The sequence below is a fragment of the Triticum aestivum genome, chromosome 3B, assembly GCF_018294505.1.
Source record: "Triticum aestivum cultivar Chinese Spring chromosome 3B, IWGSC CS RefSeq v2.1, whole genome shotgun sequence".
Lineage (NCBI taxonomy): Eukaryota > Viridiplantae > Streptophyta > Magnoliopsida > Poales > Poaceae > Triticum > Triticum aestivum.
In genome coordinates, this window is record NC_057801.1 from 741,472,051 (window position 1) to 741,489,848 (window position 17,798).

At 42.0% G+C, this 17,798-nt stretch overlaps 1 pseudogene; it reads right to left on the reverse strand.

Annotated features, from left to right (window-relative positions):
- Window positions 1–252: 252 nt before the first annotated feature.
- LOC123067779 (uncharacterized) lies at window positions 253–10,615 on the reverse strand (annotated as a pseudogene).
- Between the last annotated feature and the right edge of the window lie 7,183 nt (window positions 10,616–17,798).

Sequence of the window (17,798 nt, forward strand, 5' to 3'; positions counted from 1 at the left end):
GACCGCCTCCGGCATCATCTGCTGCCGGCGGCGCCCCCCGCCACCTCCACTCCCTGAACCATGCGACGCGAGTGGCAACCCCCTACGACAGCTGCACGCGGGGCGCCCTCCCGGTGGACGACGACGCGTCCACGAGCATGAGCCACACGGTCGTCGCGAGCATGAGCCCCGACCAGATGTGCTGAATGCGGCTAAAGTTCAGGTTGAAATGGGCGCAGATTTGAATGCAGGCCGCCAGGTATGGATGCTTTTCCCGTATCAACTTAATGTATACATCTTTAAAGATTAGATGAACCTAGATCATATGTCCATTATTCCTAGAGAATGCATAGCACGGGATTTGTCAGGATGGGTTTGCAAATTAGCTGAAATCTCTTGTGCTTGCTGAACCTGTTATTAAAGTGAACAGAAAACTTGCGTTCTGATAAGATTTCTCTTTCCACAACAGACAACCAAAACATGCCATAACTAAAAGAATGGTATGGTCAAACTTGTCCTTGATCAACATACGGCTATGATAAAAGAGTACTTTTAAATCATAATAAAAGTTAAAGTATCGGACAGTGGGCAGAGTCAGCACCTCTCCTGAACAGAAAGCAAAATTATCCCTGAATAAATCCACACTGCACGTCGACATATGGTTCACCAAAATGTAACCTCGGATGCATGCAAAATACTGAAATCCAGTGCCAAATCGAATACACAAAGCAGAGTTCACTGCATAAGCGTGCATCCGCTAAATAAGTCGTTGATTGACCTCAGTTCGCGTGAAAGTTGTCCACTTTCCTGGTATGCCGGTCATATGGATTTTTCGTTGTCGTCCTCGATAGCAAATGTTTCTTCTTCATTGTCGATGGCCATGATTGACACTGTGTACTCTTGTCCGATCACAATCCTAAAAGATAAAGTTATCAAGTATTATGCGTTTGGCATGACAAGAAATGATACAATGATGTTAAAAGGTGTGGCGCATCCATTAAAAATGCAGTGTGTAAGCATATATATGATGCAGAGGTTGAGGATTATATATCTTTCCTCAAGAAAAAGAAATCCTATCCAAACAAACTACGACATCGCCAATCCTTAGTCAATCAGAATCTTCTTAAGCCCTCGTCAAATCTCACATGAACTTAGCCAGTGGATTTGCCTACAAATTCACTCTTTCTTTTTTTTGTCTTGGTGCGAAAGGTCTATTGTGTTTTACTATGTGACAGAGATCCAACGGTTGACCGTAAAAAAAAACATGAAGTTGGTTACCTTCTTGACCCCATGAAACGTCCGAGACCCCAAATAGCTCCACCAGAGGCAAAGTTAACGATTCTCTCTAGCCTAGGAACCACGCACAAATCACTTGCAAAAATGAAAACCAAAAGCATCAGTAAGGAGCAGAGGTGAGAGAAAAGTAAACATGGTTGTGTAATGCCAAATTTCTGTCTCCTTTGCACGGCAGCTCGAAGGTTTGGGGTTCTGTGAGCACTAATAAGTGACAAAAGCACGTTTGAACCTGTTTTTGTTTCTTGGATGCTGTATTGTTCAATAGTGGAACCCAACCCGTAAGTCGTATTAAAAAAGTGAATGTATGCGAATGTGGCTCCTAAAAATATCACATCTAACAGCACAATTAATTCATGCGGATGCTAGTTGACACTTGACACATGTTCAGGGTTAAGTTCTGAAAGGCTTAGCCAATGTGTTTTAAAGTGGTAATGTGATACCTGAAATCACCGGAGCTCCAGAAATGAACAGAGCCATCTTTTGAACCTGTAATTAGATATGGGCCATCGGAGAGGGCAATGACAGAAGTTACCGGAGACCTAAAAGCTTCCATTGTATGAACACAAGCCTTTTTCTCCATGTCCCATATCTGTTAGACAAAAAAAAGGGCATGCGCCTTTATTAACAGTGTTACACTCGTACAGTTGTTGTTGTTGTTGTTGTCAATGATAATGGCATACCTTAGCAGTGTGATCATCAGAACCACTTATTAAATACTGTCCACCATTACATGTGAAGAAATCAAGGCAGTTCACTTTGTTCCCATGCCCATACAAAGTATATTTAGATCCGCGAGAACCAATGCTCCAAACCTAAACATTGAGTATATGAATAGGCAATTAATAGGGCATCAGTCAGTAAAGGGTTTTAGATTCCGTGAGGATTATTCTCTTGGCCTTGGCATGGCATCAGTCGACGCACACAGCCACAACTGAAGTATGTACAGTACGTAGCAAAACTTTTCAGTAAGCGACAAGGAGAAACCCATACCTTTACTGTGCAATCATCCGAAACACTTGCAAAAATGTTGGTGTCCATTGGGTTAAATGCGACTTGTCCTATGGTATCAGAGTGTTCTTGTTCGAATGATTGTGTGCACTTCCAGCCCTTGTTCCAGTCCCAAAGCTTTATACAACGATAAGCCGATGACAGTACATATGGATGGGTTAGATGAACGGCCATTGATGTGATGAAGCAATCACTGTCAGCTCTAAAACTTCTGAGTTTTTGTATCTTCTTGTCGTAACTGTACACATGGATTACACCATCAGATGTCCCAGCCACAAACCATTTCTTCCTTGAGATAACTTTAACAGAATGAACTGCAGTGAGAGGGACCAAGTTATTTAGCATGGTATGAAGTGTATGTCGAAAAAAACCTGGGAAAGATAGAAGTCAGAAAGCATGCCTTTTTTTGGTGAGTAAGAAGGCATGACAGATTCTTTCCAGACTTTAAACGAATTGATCCCTCCCTGCCAGTACATACAAATATTAGCTTCAGTTGATGCAGAGCAGCAGAGTTTACATAATTTGCTAATACAAATTGAGCTTTTCCGTCATATGCATTTTGTGATGGCAATCGAAAAATCGTCATGGAAAAACATATATATTGGGCTGTGATTGAAGACTAAAGGTTTCATGAAGGTTGGGTAGCATTGGCCATCACCAGAAATAAACATCAGCCTTCTTCCATGACAATAAACTTTTATTACCCCCGATCAACTGCAAGCACATGATAGTATTTACTTTTTTATAGATAATAAAAGCTTTTATTACCCCCTGTCTACCGCAATTCCTCCTATTAGCCCCCCTCATTTGGGTCAAGTTTTGACTATACATTTAACTAATAAAAATATAAACTAGATATCACAAAAAATATACCGTGGCAATCCTCTTTCAAATACAAATCCAATACAACCTCCAATCCATATTAATTGATGCTGGTTTAGTACAAAATTTTGTACTAACTTTGTACTAAACCAACGTCAATTAATTTGGATCAGATGGAGTAGTATTCTTTTATAGCATATACATCATATTTTGTTAGTTTTATATAAATGGTCAAAATTTGGTCCAAAATATGAGGGGCCCCAGTAAATCCGGACGGAAGTACATGATAGCATTTACTGATTTTTAGGGATAAAACTAGAATTTTTTATTACCCTTGGTCTCTGCATCATAGATATATACAACCACACTTACCGTATACCAACCTTAGTTCCAAAATAATTGAAGTTCTGGGTTTGTCTCAAGTCAAACTTGGTTAAGTTTGACCAGGTTTGTAGAAAAATATATAAACATCTGGAACACCAAATTAGTCTCATAAGATTATTTATGAAATATATTTTCATATTATGTGTACTTGCCGGGGAGGCACCCTCAATCTCTGCTGATGGCTGCCTTCCCGAGTAGCCGAGGGATCTGCCGACGAGGTCGGAGTTCGCGGGAGTCGTGATCGAAGAGGAGAGGAGGAGGCGGTCAATGAAGTCGCCGCCGGCGACGAAGCCGAAGCCGATGTGCAGCTCCATATAGAATAGGACGACCAGCAGGTGGCTGCAATGGGGCACTGAAGGCAGAAATGGAGGTGGTGTGATGGCACGGTGGCGCAGAGGATGTGGCAAGGCGGGGGCAGGGGCAGGGGCGGGGCGGAGCGTAGGAAGGAGAGTAAATAGCATAAAACTACTACAATTCGGGATAGAGTTCCAAAAAACTATCGGATTTTATTTTTTTGCTGATAACTACCAAGTCAGGGGTTTGGCTGTTTCAAAAAACCCAAACTGCTGGGTGCTTACCGATTGATCATGATTATGACAGCCGGGGCCTACTTCTAAACAAACCGTTAGTTTGATCATTGACTTACATGTGGGGCCCACATGTAAGTTTCCCCCTTCCTCTTCTCTTTCTTCTTTCTCTCTTTCTCTTCTCTTCTCTCATCTCGTTTCTCCTGAGCCGGCGACCCTCCCAGGGCCTTCCTCACCTCCCCAGCCTCGCCATGGTCGTGGTAGGAGCTCGCTGGAGCTCCTGCTGGTGGAGGTGGCGACGGCTACAGAGGAGGTAGGGCGTGGTGGTGGCTGCAGAGGAGACAGGGCGTGGTGGCAGCCGCAGGCGAGGCACGACATGGAAGAGGGAAGAGAGAGAGGCCGTGCGGTAGGGAGCTCACGGAGGATGCAGGCGGGCCTCGCCGGCAGGATGAGGCGGCGGCCGGCATGCAGGATTGAAGGGAGCTCCGCGGCGGCCAGCACTGGACGACAACGGGCGAGGAAAGGGAGATCCGTGGCGGCTCTGGAAGGGAGACCCGTGGTGGAGCGCAGTAGCCAACGGGCGACGGAAGGAATCTCCGCGGCGGCGCCATGGCTGCTGGCCAGCGAGCTCCTCACGGGGGCTGGTGGCCGGCGAGCATGGCTAGGGCGCATGGACCTGATTGCTTTTTCAGAAAAACTTCAGGGACTGGATTGCTTTTTTATAAAAATTCCAGGGACCCGATTGCTTTTTCCAGAAAAACTGCATGAAGAGACACTTAGATGTGAGCTCCACATGTAAGTTAACGGTCAAACAACGGTCAACCAAACGTCTGTCTTACGTGCGGGCCCGATCTGTCATAAACTGGATAATTTTATAACCCATAGTGATTTGAGTTTTTTGAAACAGCCGACCTTGGACTTGGTGGTTATCAGCGAAAAAAACAAATCCGGTAGTTTTTTGAAAGCCTAACCGAATTGTAGTAGTTTTATGCTATTTACTCTAGGAAGGATGGGGTCGCACGGCGGCAGGAGCATGCTACTCCATCTCCTCGGTTGCGCCATCGTCGATCCCTCTTCCCCTGCCGATGAATTCTGTCACGGGAGCCACGAGAGGCGGCGGCTCTGGACAAATGAGGAAGGGGAGGAGGAGGTGCTGAAGGCGGCAGGGGCGAGGCGGCCGTGATGGACGGGGAAGAGGAGGCGGCAGCGGCATGGAGAAGAGGAGCCGGATGAGGAGGGAGGATGGAGAAAGAGGAGATATTTTCTTTTCTCTCGCTCCGCTCCGCTCGCTCGGCACTATTCATAGCCAACGACATGGAGGGAACGGTTCTGCCTAGTTACCCTTTCATCCTTTATAAGTTCGATTTGATGTTGTGTAGATGTTAGCACATTTTCCATGGAGTTGGTCAAACTTAAGCAAGTTTGACTTAGGAATTAGGATACCTAAAACTTCATTTATTTTGGAACGGAAGGAATCTTTATTGCAAAATCAGGAAGATATGAACTCGACTAAAAATAGAAGAGATAAAAACATCAAGACCAATCAATACAGAAGACATAAAGATATAATGCATTAACTTGCCTGCGTGTCATAGTTCCACAAGCAAACATCTCCGTGCTGATGGCCCGTGATAATACTGTGCGGCAACGAGATACTTATCATACGATGATGATCGTGATCCAATTCATTTGTACAGAGGAAACTAATATTCCAGTGCCCATAATCCCACATTATATATGCTATGCACTCACCATCGCTCCGTGGGCTGTGCATCAAGGGAGCACGTCATGCCGTGAGTATTCTTCACGCATATGATTCGTTGATCCTGATCCAACAAAAGACTGGTAATGTAAGACAGAAAAACTAGCTTAAAGTTAGAGAATCGAGAATGTATGCAAGCAAAAAGGGAACTCCATACCTTTATTCTTTGTGAGATTGTCTGCTATGTCGTACGTAGTACCAATTAAGACCATCAGTAAAAGAAAATGGGTGAAAGGAAAGATAACAAAACGATACATCAGTGTACAGTGACATCGATAGAATCATCAACATGTCATAGCAATATAGCAACATGTCATATAGAGGGGCCAGGAGGTGAGAACAAAGCTGACCACAAGATCAAGAGCATCATTTGACCTCTTGCACAAATCCAGGCATTAGTCTAAGGTCTAAGGCAGACCAAAAAGTTACAGCTTTGAATGGTAAATGCTGGTCCGTATTTAAGAAAAACGACTGACCTCAGACGTTGTCTTTCCTTGCAAAGCAAAAATAGTTTTCAGTGCCACCTCATGTACAGTGCTCCCCGACTTATTAGCTTCCTCAAAGAATTGGTCATACTCAGATTGGTTTTCAAAAGCACGGATGTTTTTATTTCCCCGTACACTACTCTGCAGTATCAAATCATAGTGTGCTTCTTCAGGTAGCCTCTCTTGCTGTTCCGCTGTGACAACAAGAGTGTAAGTGGACCTAGAAGGCACAATGCCGTGGAGTGGACTACTTGCGAAGCACCGCCAAGACTTTGCGCTCTTATTCATAAGCCTAAATACGATGTGTTCATCTGTATTGGGATCAACGGGAAAGCAAAGCTCGACAAGGTAGACATCAAGGAGGTCCTGCGGAGGAACTTTTTTTAGTTTATAGCCCTTCTTGCTTGGCAATTGAGGTAAATATTATCAAAATTCACTGACTTTAGCATCCTAATTTGCTTGAAATATAGATGATGTATCTCTTTCTAGAAAAGAGAAAAGAGGTGATATGTCATTTCTCCTTTGGTACAATTTCTTTAACTTCAATTGCTAGGTAACGAATCACTCAAGATCATTATTTTGACCTGTGGCGAGTTTCCCAAATAAAGTGAAATTACATTACGGAAACTCAAAAATATATTTTAATGCTTGAATCAAGAGTGGGTTAGAATTAGAAACTGAAACATGGAACTAAATTAATTGAGCTGAATTTTGAAGCTACAAAATTCCACTTTAAATATTCATAAAAGAATATTTTCATTGTAAATAAATTTTGTACTGATGTTACTAAAATTCTCATAGGTTTTCATGGTATATTGGTGATTTGTCCGTGCATTCAGATCATATGTTTTGGTACCATGTGGGATGTATGCTCATTTGTTCTCTTGAACAACCAACACAAAACTCCACTGCATTCACCAGCTCCCAGCGGTCAGCAATAAAACTAAGAGTGCACGTACTAGTTCACTTTGTGAACATACCTGCGTGTCTGTTGTTTCTGTTTCATCAAGCCTATCAATTATACTCTGTGTACTAGATGGCCTCTTCGCTGGATTGTACTCCGTGCACTCTAATGCTATCTCGGTACATACACGTACTTGTTCTCTCTTTGATTTCTCAAGCCTTCTACTCCAATTTCGAAGTACCTACAGAATGCAACCATGATTATCATTTGTGAAATGGATCAACAACATATTTTAGGATGGGAAACTAAAGTATGCCAATGCATCAACCGAATCAACTCAAGCATCAAACTAGGAACAAAAACATCATGAAAGAAAATACCAGAAATTGAAGAAGTGAAGCACTTCGATTTCTCATAGTTCTAGAGTTCTAGTAAGGTCAACATTCAATATCATGTAATTAAGTTTCACATTCATGCTCGATAAAATCAGGTAGAAATATAGGCTAATGCTCTTTTACCAGAAATAACAACCTGGCCTCTGCGTCTATTGAATTCTTTCTTTCCCTATAGCTTAGTGCTATATTGCTAGGGATTTTCAATCTGAACGCCTTTCTAGTTAATATTTACTTTCCTGAAAGACTTTTCATAGTTTTTCTGTTTGCTTTTTTTTCTTTAATTTCTTGCGAGACTCACTGTCTTGCACTCTTTTAAAACCGGTATTTTCTTTCATTACTAGATGCGCAAATAACTCCATGCGATCACCTAGCAATGACAGTTTAGGCACCTCTCTTATTAGATACAGGTCGAGCCCACCTGTGGCTAAGCAAGTCAGCAAGCCATCTAGTATGAAAATATATTATTGCAGCTATCCTTAGATTGACATCTAGCATGGCAAAACCATTATAAAAACCACCTTACAAGGTTATTTTTACTGATTTTAGGAGGTAGCAGCATGTTTGGCGGTTTCATAGTGGAAGGTATTCTTCAGACGAAACACCTAATTGAGTGTCTACTATAAATTATCACCCTTACAGATGTGATCAGCGGCAAAATGAAAGAAAATTATTCCAGATCAAGCATTAATCTTGGAAGTGCCAAAGATTGATCTTACGGTCTCAACATCATGATACCCCTTTGCTCCAGTCAATATCTCCGTGATTATAACACCAAGACTATAAATGTCATATTTCAGTGTGATTACACGATCATTGAATTCAGGTGCCATATATCCACTATATAAGAAGAAAAATGGTAAGTGATTGATTAATGCATAGAGGTAGCGCAATATAAATCATTGCTACCATAAGGTTTGTGATTTCAAGGGCTTAACAAGCTTACAAGGTTCCAGCAACTTTTGTAGTAATAACACGGGTTTGCCCTTCATCAAAGCAACGTGACAGACCAAAGTCACCAATTTCCGGCAACATTTTATCATCCATGAGTATATTTCCAGGCTTTAGATCCAAATGAAGAACATGGTTTATGTGAAGGTAATGCAACCCCTCACAGATTCCCTTGATTATTTTGTAACGTTCCCTCCACTCAAGTCCGCAAGATGCATCTGTATTTAATGCGACAACAGAAAGGTAGTTTAGTATTTGGAACTATGTTTTTGACATTCAAACCTGGTGCATTACATGGTAAGTAATTTCTGAGTGGATGGAATGCATGAAATAAATAATCCTAAGAAAAATCTTGATCCTACCTGAGATATAGTCACAAAGATTCCCTCTTGGCACATACTCAAAGCAGAGCAATCTTTCTCGTATATCCGCAATGATAAATTTTCCTTGATAGCTTGCTATTTCTCCTTGGGTATCAGAACAATATCCCAAAAATCGTACTACATTTGTATGCTTCACCTTCATCAGACATTGAATCTCTTGTTGAAATTTATTCTCATACAAATACACATTGGTCAACTTCTTCACAGCAACCATCCCATTTTCAAGGATTCCCTGCATGTGCAGGCATGGCTTGTCAGGTGTAAGATTAAACGTGACTAAGACGAAAGAAACTGCCATCAGCATGTTGTAAGGTTTCGGCTCTCGCGGTAGGCGCGTGACCTCGGGACCAGTGTGTATGCCCCGTAGCTATATCTGTTTTGGCTAGTTTTTCTTCCTAATTGACATTTTTTCTACTTAATGACAACGCAGAGCGCCTGCTTGTTATTCATAAAAAAACAATTCAGATAAAAAAAGAGAGAGTTCAAAGTCATTGTACCTTATAAACCACTGCAAATCCGCCGCGTCCAATTTCATGGTCATCAGAGAAACTATGTGTGATGTCTTCAAGAAGTGATAATGGAAGAGCCTCGGGGCCTTTGGTTTCATCTAATAGCATACGCTCCAGGTCATTTCGTGTGCTAACTTGGTGATCCATTCACGATTAAACAACGTGGAACACCTGAAACAAGAGCAAGCACATTTATTCATGAGGCCACTAGACAAAACTCTCTAGTTATATACTTAAATAGTTGGTTACCGCAACTCTTATTTCTCTCAACATGTGCATATTTCACCTCATCACACATGCCACCTCATAAACCCAACCACTTCTATTTCTCTAAACATATACTACATAAAAATTGCTTCTTATATTCTCTCTCAACATGCACACATCCCACCACACTACGCATGCCACATCATCAACCCACTACTTCTATTTCTCTAAGCATACATGGAAAATACTAATTTTACTCTACAAATATTTTACAACTATCACAATAGTCAAATAATATATCATATGTATTTTATATCTGATTAGCTTTCATCTATAAAATCACTCTTCTATTTTGCAGATAGAAGAAACTTGGAACACCCTGAGAAACTGAGGGAACTAGATGATACCTCAGGCGGTGCTGCGGAAATTGGTTGCAGTTCAATTTAATGAGCATGAATATTCTTGATTAATAATATGAAAATTGAAATTGAAATACATATTATTTATCATATTTAATTCTTGTATATAGCTGCAAATGATTTACTGAATATAAATAACATAATAGAATGAAGGCCTTTTGTCATGCATGGTTGCATGTAGATTTTTTTTTTTTGCCAAGAACATGCAGATTTGTTTTTCATATGCATGGTTGCATGTCGAGGGCGACATACTTGCATGTTAAGATAAGTAGGTTAATGTTATTGGCGATCTACCTACTCATAATTATATATGTGTGTTCTGCCGCGGAGGTTGGAATAGCTTTTCTTCGATTCATTCGTTAGCAAAGAAGGCATGCAACAAAAGGTGTTGCAATGCAGAGCAAGCATACCTCTTCTTTCCACACGATTAAGATGCGACTCAAGATAGCAATCTTGCAAGAAATCAATTGCAACAGTACCCGGCTTGCACCCCCAGAAAGAAAGTACCTAGCCTGTCTATCTGAAAAGACCTTTTCTTTGCTAGGAAGGAGAAGACCTTTGCAAAGGAAGAGAAAATAGAAATTACCCAGAGAAGCCCTGCTATGTAGCGATGAAGAGGAGTTTCAGATGCTATAATCAATCGGGCAAAAGATCGTTTATGAAGCCATCAAATGGAGGAAGGAGACGTGATGTCCAAATCATGCACCCCACAAATAACCCACTAGATATTTAGTTGTACATGTACCTAGCTGGACCAAACATTTGGATATAATTTAGTTGACTCTGCACATGTGTACGTGTGATGTACCGGTTGTCAGTTTCTATAAGTCATAAGAACTGTCTAATCTATACCGAGAAGTGAATTATAGCGCAATTCAATAATAGAACAGGCTTGTTAGTGGTGGCTCACAATGATCAGCAAAGGCATGGATTGGAGCTCAGTTTACAGAATGAAGCCGGCCCAAGTCACTTCTTTAGAGAAGACTTTTCGGTAAAGCTTTAGAGAAGACTTGACCAGGTCTATCCATATCCATATGGTCACCCGTTTACTTTGAAAAAACCCAGAAGGATACAGTACTGAAAGAGACAGAGTACCAGACTGTTGACATTTCTCTTAATCATTGCTAGCACTATTACAAAAATCCGAATGAGAACTAAACTACGCTATTCATATCATTAACCAACGAGCAAGGCATCGAAATCTATGTATGACGGGGCTGTGAAATTGTCAACTGAGAAGTAACACTTAACATAAAGTTGAGAAATCATTGTATTTATTTTTGAAAAAGACCGATGGCTAAATTATCCAAAGCTTGAACTGTTCACCGTTCTATAAACTGCGCATATCGATCCCTTCTTCCAAATCAAAGACACGAGAAGAGCCCTAGCTTCCCTGTAACCAGTAGCCATGGCCGCTAAGGACCCTTCATATTTCAAAAGTATTCCTCTCGAACAAGAGATCCAGCAAAAGGAGCTTCGCTTCCACCTGTACATGTTCCAGCACTACGGCCTGAACCAAACGGATGTAGCGCACGCTAGTCGCCCCAACTCTTTTGGTCACACCATTGCTCATGACTGGACCATACGGGAGGAACCCAGCCTCAAAGCAAGAGTTGTTGCGCATGCCCAAGGCCTGCATCTCAGCGCCGGCATGGACGAGGAAAACTGGTTTATCTGTTTTAACATAGTTTTTGCCGATGAGAGGTCTCTCAACGTCTTTTATTACTTCTGCAAACCATCAAGTTTTCCTCATTGATTCATTAATTTTTCTATGAGATGCATACTTTAATTTTGTAGTAGTGTTTAACTTTCTCCCTAATCTTGTGTGATACTTAGGTTCGAGGCATCTACCCTTAAGGTGCTCGGAGCTTTGACGAGCGAAAAAGATGGTGAATGGGCCATAATCGGTGGAACCGGAGAGTTTGCCTTCTCACAAGGTGTTGTCAAATACAGCAAAATCTCAGATGCTAATGGCTACTGTATCAGGGAGCTTCATCTTCGTGCTCTGTGCCTCACCTTTCCCAAGCCAGTGAGATCAAATTTTATCCTTTGCCTTCTTTTATATTTAGAGTTTAATCACGAGGAGATTTCATATTTATCACTGAGAATCTATTTGTTTGTCCCAATACGACTCGAAATTTCCCGGATCCAAATATAGCAATCAACATTTACACGGGTTACCAATGTCCCACATCTATTAGTTGACCGTCAAGTGACTATTGAAAAAACAATTTTGTCCTTAGCCATAACTTTGATTTGTCAAATAACTTGTCATGATTTTGTCAATTGATGTACCCATTCTGGAATACATTTTATTCCAGATTTCAGAGTGTATTGCAAACCACACATTAGTTCCCCATAGTTGAGCAAAAAGAGACCTCATAGCCCACAGACTGAACTTGTAATGTGTGGTTTATTTGTTTATTGTTTGTCACTAATATATATTTTGCAGCACCTCATTAGAACTTGTAATGAGGCCAACATCATAATTTAATTAGGCCATTATATCGTTGATTTGGCTATTTGTAGATCACAAATATTAACCAATGTTGTCTCATATTGAGTCGAAAGGATGTATAAGTGGTTAAATTTAAAACAGTCCTACTTCGATAGATATATCATGATAGGAACAATTTTAAAGTTCAAGAAGAATGATGAGGGGTCTATCCCGTGAAGGACCATAACACCGGCATTCAATAGCAAAAATTAACTAATTAAGAAATTAATTTTATAGCCACAAAAAACCGCGAATGGAAATGTTAGAGGTTCAACGAAAAGCATCCTATTAATGTTAGAGGTTGATTTTGATATCTATTACTCAACTTGACTAGAACTATATAATATATTAGTGGTCCAAAAAACATTGGCTAAAAATATTTATTTTTTGACAAGAATAAAGACAAAAAATAGAACCTTCATGTTTACTCCCTCCGTCCCATAATGTAAGGTGTTTTTTGGCACTACAAAACGTCTTAAATTATGGGACGGAGGGAGTAATTTTTAAAATACCAAAACTAGTTATATAGATATGTGATTACAATATTTTGGAATAACATAAATAAATATGTATTAGTTCTAGAATAATACATGGAGTGATAAACATAAGAAAACAAGAAACAAAGAAAGATAAAGGAAAGTGCAATAAATGAACGCCAAATGTATGTGGACACAATAGACCGCCCAGTCATCCCGTGCACTACGCTTGAACTGCTAGGAGTCGCCCTCCAGACCTCAGCTTCCACGGGCGAGCCCAGGAACCACCTGGCCCGAGAAAATTGTAAGTCATCATGTGCACTACTCTTGAACCTCTAGGAGTCAAACTCCAGACCTCAGCTTCCACCGGCGAGCCCAGGAACCACCTGTCCTAAGCTTATCTACTATCCTATAAAAGCACGAAAGATCGAAGAACCAAATCATCTCATCCATCAAATATTGTGATATGATGGTTTAAATCGCTTCAACTCAGGGTGGGCATTTGATTCTTTTGGGTTTATCAGTTCAATTATTTTGGTCTTTGGGTAAATCGGGTTTGGCAAAATGAAAACCTGTTAGAGTTGTGTCGAATATTATTGTATAAGGTAGGTTACAGCTGGACTCGGTTTTGGACTTGTGTAGATAGGATAGGAGTTATGTCCTAATAGGACACTTGAATCCTAGGCCTCTCATATATATTGAGGTAGACACACGATGTAACATATGCCAACAACATAATAGCACAGGTACGCAGGGGGCCGGCGGCGTGTGCCAGCGCCCGGGCGGCCGGTGTGCGGTATTGTAGCGGTGTCATAGGAAGGAGCGCCGATAGTCAAACCCCGGGGACTGATACGTCCATTTTGCATCATGCCTTTATATCAATATTTATTGCATTACGGGCTATTATTACACTTTATATATCAATACTTATGGCTATTCTCTCTTATTTTACAAGGTTTACCGTGAAGAGGGGAAATGCCGGCAGCTGGAATTCTGGCTGGAAAAGGAGCAAACATTGGAAACCTACTCTGCACTGCTCCAAAAGTCCTGAAACTCCACGAAACTTATTTTTGGATTTAATAAGAATTATTGAGCGGAAGAAACACCTCAGGGGGCCCACACCCTGGCCAGGAGGGTGGGGGGCGCGCCCACCCCTACTAGTCGCGCCCCCTGTCTCCTGGGCCCCCTGTGTCACGCCCAATATGCGACCCTATCCAAAAGGAACTCGAAGGTCCCACCAAGGATAGACCCGCATATTGAAACGCTTTTGCAAGGTGGATATCATTACATCAACATTACATAATAGATAGGGATACATACAAAAGGCATACAATGCCACACGAATACAACATCATCTTACATAAGATCAACATCCGACTACGGATGAAACACAAACAGAAACTCAAACGACATCCACCCTGCTAGCCCAGGCTGCCGACCTGGAATCTATCCCCTGATCGAAGAAGCAGAAGAAGAACTCAACGCAAGCAAGCATCGCTCTCGCGTCATGATCATCGGGTAAACCTGTACCTGCAACTGTTGTTGTAGTAATCTGTGAGCCACGAGGACTCAGCAATCCCATTACCATGGGTATCAAGACTAGCAAAGCTTAATGGGAAAGGAAGGGGTAAAGTGGTGAGGTTGCAGCAGCGACTAAGCAATGTATGGTGGCTAACATACGCAAATAAGAGCGAGAAGAGAAGCAAAGGAACGGTCGTGAAAGCTAGCAATGATCAAGAGGTGATCCTGAACACCTACTTACGTCAATCATAGCACAAAAACCGTGTTCACTTCCCGGACTCCGCCAAAAAGAAACCATCATGGCTACACACGCGGTTGATGCTTTTTAATTCGGATCTGGTGTCAAGTGGTCTACAACCGGACATTAACAGATTCCCATCACGGCTTTCGAATACCCTGCAGGGTGTCCCAACTTAGCCCATGATAAGCTCTCGCGATCAACAAAGGATATTCCTTCTCCCAGGAAGACCCGATCAGACTCGGAATCCCGGTTTACAAGACATTTCAACAATGGTAAAACAAGACCAGCAAAGCCGCCCGATGCGCCGACAATCCCGATAGGAGCTGCACATATCTCGTTCTCAGGGCAACACCGGATAAGCGAAGCGTACAGGTACCGACGTAACCCAAGTTGCCAAGGGATGGTCCCGCACGGTGCTCTAGTTTGGACCAACACTTAGACAAGCACTGGCCCGGGGGGGCTATAATAAAGATGACCCTCGGGTTAATTACTCCCAAGGGAAATGTAGGTGGTGGTGAGGCAAATGGTAAAACCAAGGTTGGGCCTTGCTGGAGGAGTTTTATTCAAAGCGAACTGTCAAGGGGGTCCCATAAATCACCCGACCGCGTAAGGAACGCAAAATCCGGGAACATAACACCGGTATGACAGAAACTAGGGCGGCAAGATTGGAACAAAACACCAGGCATAAGGCCGAGCCTTCCACCCTTTACCAAGTATATGATGCATTAATAATATAAGAGATATTGTGATATCCCAACAAAATCCTGTCCACCATGGAGCAATCTTCAACTTCACCTGGAACTAACAACGCTATAAGAGGGGCTGAGCAAAGCGGGAACATAGCCAATCAATGGTTTGCTAGGAAGGGTGTCAAAGGTTAGAGGTTCATGGCAATTTGGGAGGCTTGATGAGCAAATGATAGGTAGCGCAGCAAAGCGATAGAACGAAGCAAACTAGCATAGCAATGATAGTAGTGAGATCCAGGGTAGCGGTCATCTTGCCTGAAATCCCGCAAGGAAGAAGAACGAGTCCATGAAGAAGATGAACGGATGAAGCCACGAAGACGAACCAAGCGTAGACGAACGAATCCTCACGATCGCAACGAAACGGGAACTATCGAGAAGAAGCACACAACATAGTAAACACACCACAAATAGACAAGACATGATGCACAACAAGCATGATGCATGACAAAGCTACATGAAGCTACTCATGGCAAGAGATGATGCAAACAAGAGCAACACATCAAGGCAAGTTTAAATGAGGCCGGGAACAACATATAACAATTCAAGTAAGTCCTCATATGTAAATTTCGAAGTTGGTCCAGATCTGAATAAACCTTATGTTCAAGTTGTTAAACAACAAGTTAAGATGCACCAAGATGATCTACACGAGATTCTAGTCAAGTTACATATAAAGTTCATTTAATTCGGAGCTACGGCCTAGAAGATATGAGCAAAACAAGTTAAACATGGCATTGATGCAAAATGCACCCAAACATCAAGCAAACACCTCAAAACAAGGATGCAACAGGATAATATGAAGCTACATGCAAAATCGAGCAAGTTTCATATAGAGCACACTTAAAACGGAGCAACGGTTCAACACATACACTATACAAGGCATAACAACAATCTGTCCATAACAGCAACTAGGCATCTTGCAAGGATCAAAACAATATGCTACAACAGCTCAACATAATAAAAAAAGGCATGGGCATGAAGTACAGGTAAGGCATAACAAAACATGAACACTGAGCTATCTCCAGAAATCACTAGAACATGCTCAAACACACATGGCAAGATTGCAAATAAGAACAGTTTCAGACTTTAGCAGAAATAACATCAGGTTGCAATGTTTAGAGCTATCAAACAACATGTTATAGGAACTTAACATGGCAAAAAAAGAGATGGAATGAATCTACTAAACCCATAGAACAAAAGTCCCTTACTGACCAAGAGCCAAAACGGAACAGAAGAAATGATGGCATCCATGTAAACATGGCAAGTTATATGACAGATTCAAACATGGCAGGAACAACAATAAGTAGGCATGTTGGTGAGCTTGAACCACTCATCACAGAGCAATACATGGCATGGCAAGGCAACCAACAGTAAGAAGACATGTTTATGAAGCTAAGCATGGCAAGAGCATGATCATATGGTGCATGTATCACTAGGAAATCACATGGCAAAACTGAACTTCATGTCAACAGGCTGAAAGCAACATCATTTAGCAACTTTGGAGCAAGATAACAACAAGCTACAGCAGGCTAAAAATGCAACTAGGGGCATGGATGGATAGCTCATAACCATATGTACAAGACATCCTTACTGAAGTATCTCAAAATAAGCATGGATCTCTCTGTATCATCAAGTTTACATGTCATAAGAATAACAGCAGAACAGGGACTGAAATCAGCAACATCACGAGGCCTAGTTTACATGCTTGTGCTAGTCACCACATTGATCACAAAAATACATGGCATACACCTCTAGAAATATGGAATGACATAGTTCAAAACACATGTAGACATCAACCTCATAGGATGCACACATCAAACATGGCAAAAATGACAGATGAGCAAGTTATAACAGTTTCAGCAGATTAACAGCAACATGCACTCTTTCAACGATGATTTAGGCATTAAGATGGACTCAAATGAAAATGATGCAATGGAATGAAATGAAGTACTAGTCGAGACGAACAATTTGACATATTACATGCACGAAACGGAGCAATAAGCAGCAAGTTATGATGTGATGAACATGGCATAAAAATGTCAAAATAAATCGGGGACTTGGGCGTTTTTCGGGGAAGGGGAAAAAGTCAACCTCGTTCTAGATCGGGGCACGGACTTCGAAGCTCGCCGGAGACGGGCTGCGCGGTGGCCGGAGAAGATGCCGGAGAGGAGGGAGACGGCCGGGGAGACCTTCTCCGGCCGGATCTCGCTGGATCCGGCGCGGGGCGGCGAGGAGGCGCGGGGCCCGCGAGGAGCTCGGGGTGGCCGGCGGAGGAAGGCGGCGGGGCGGCGG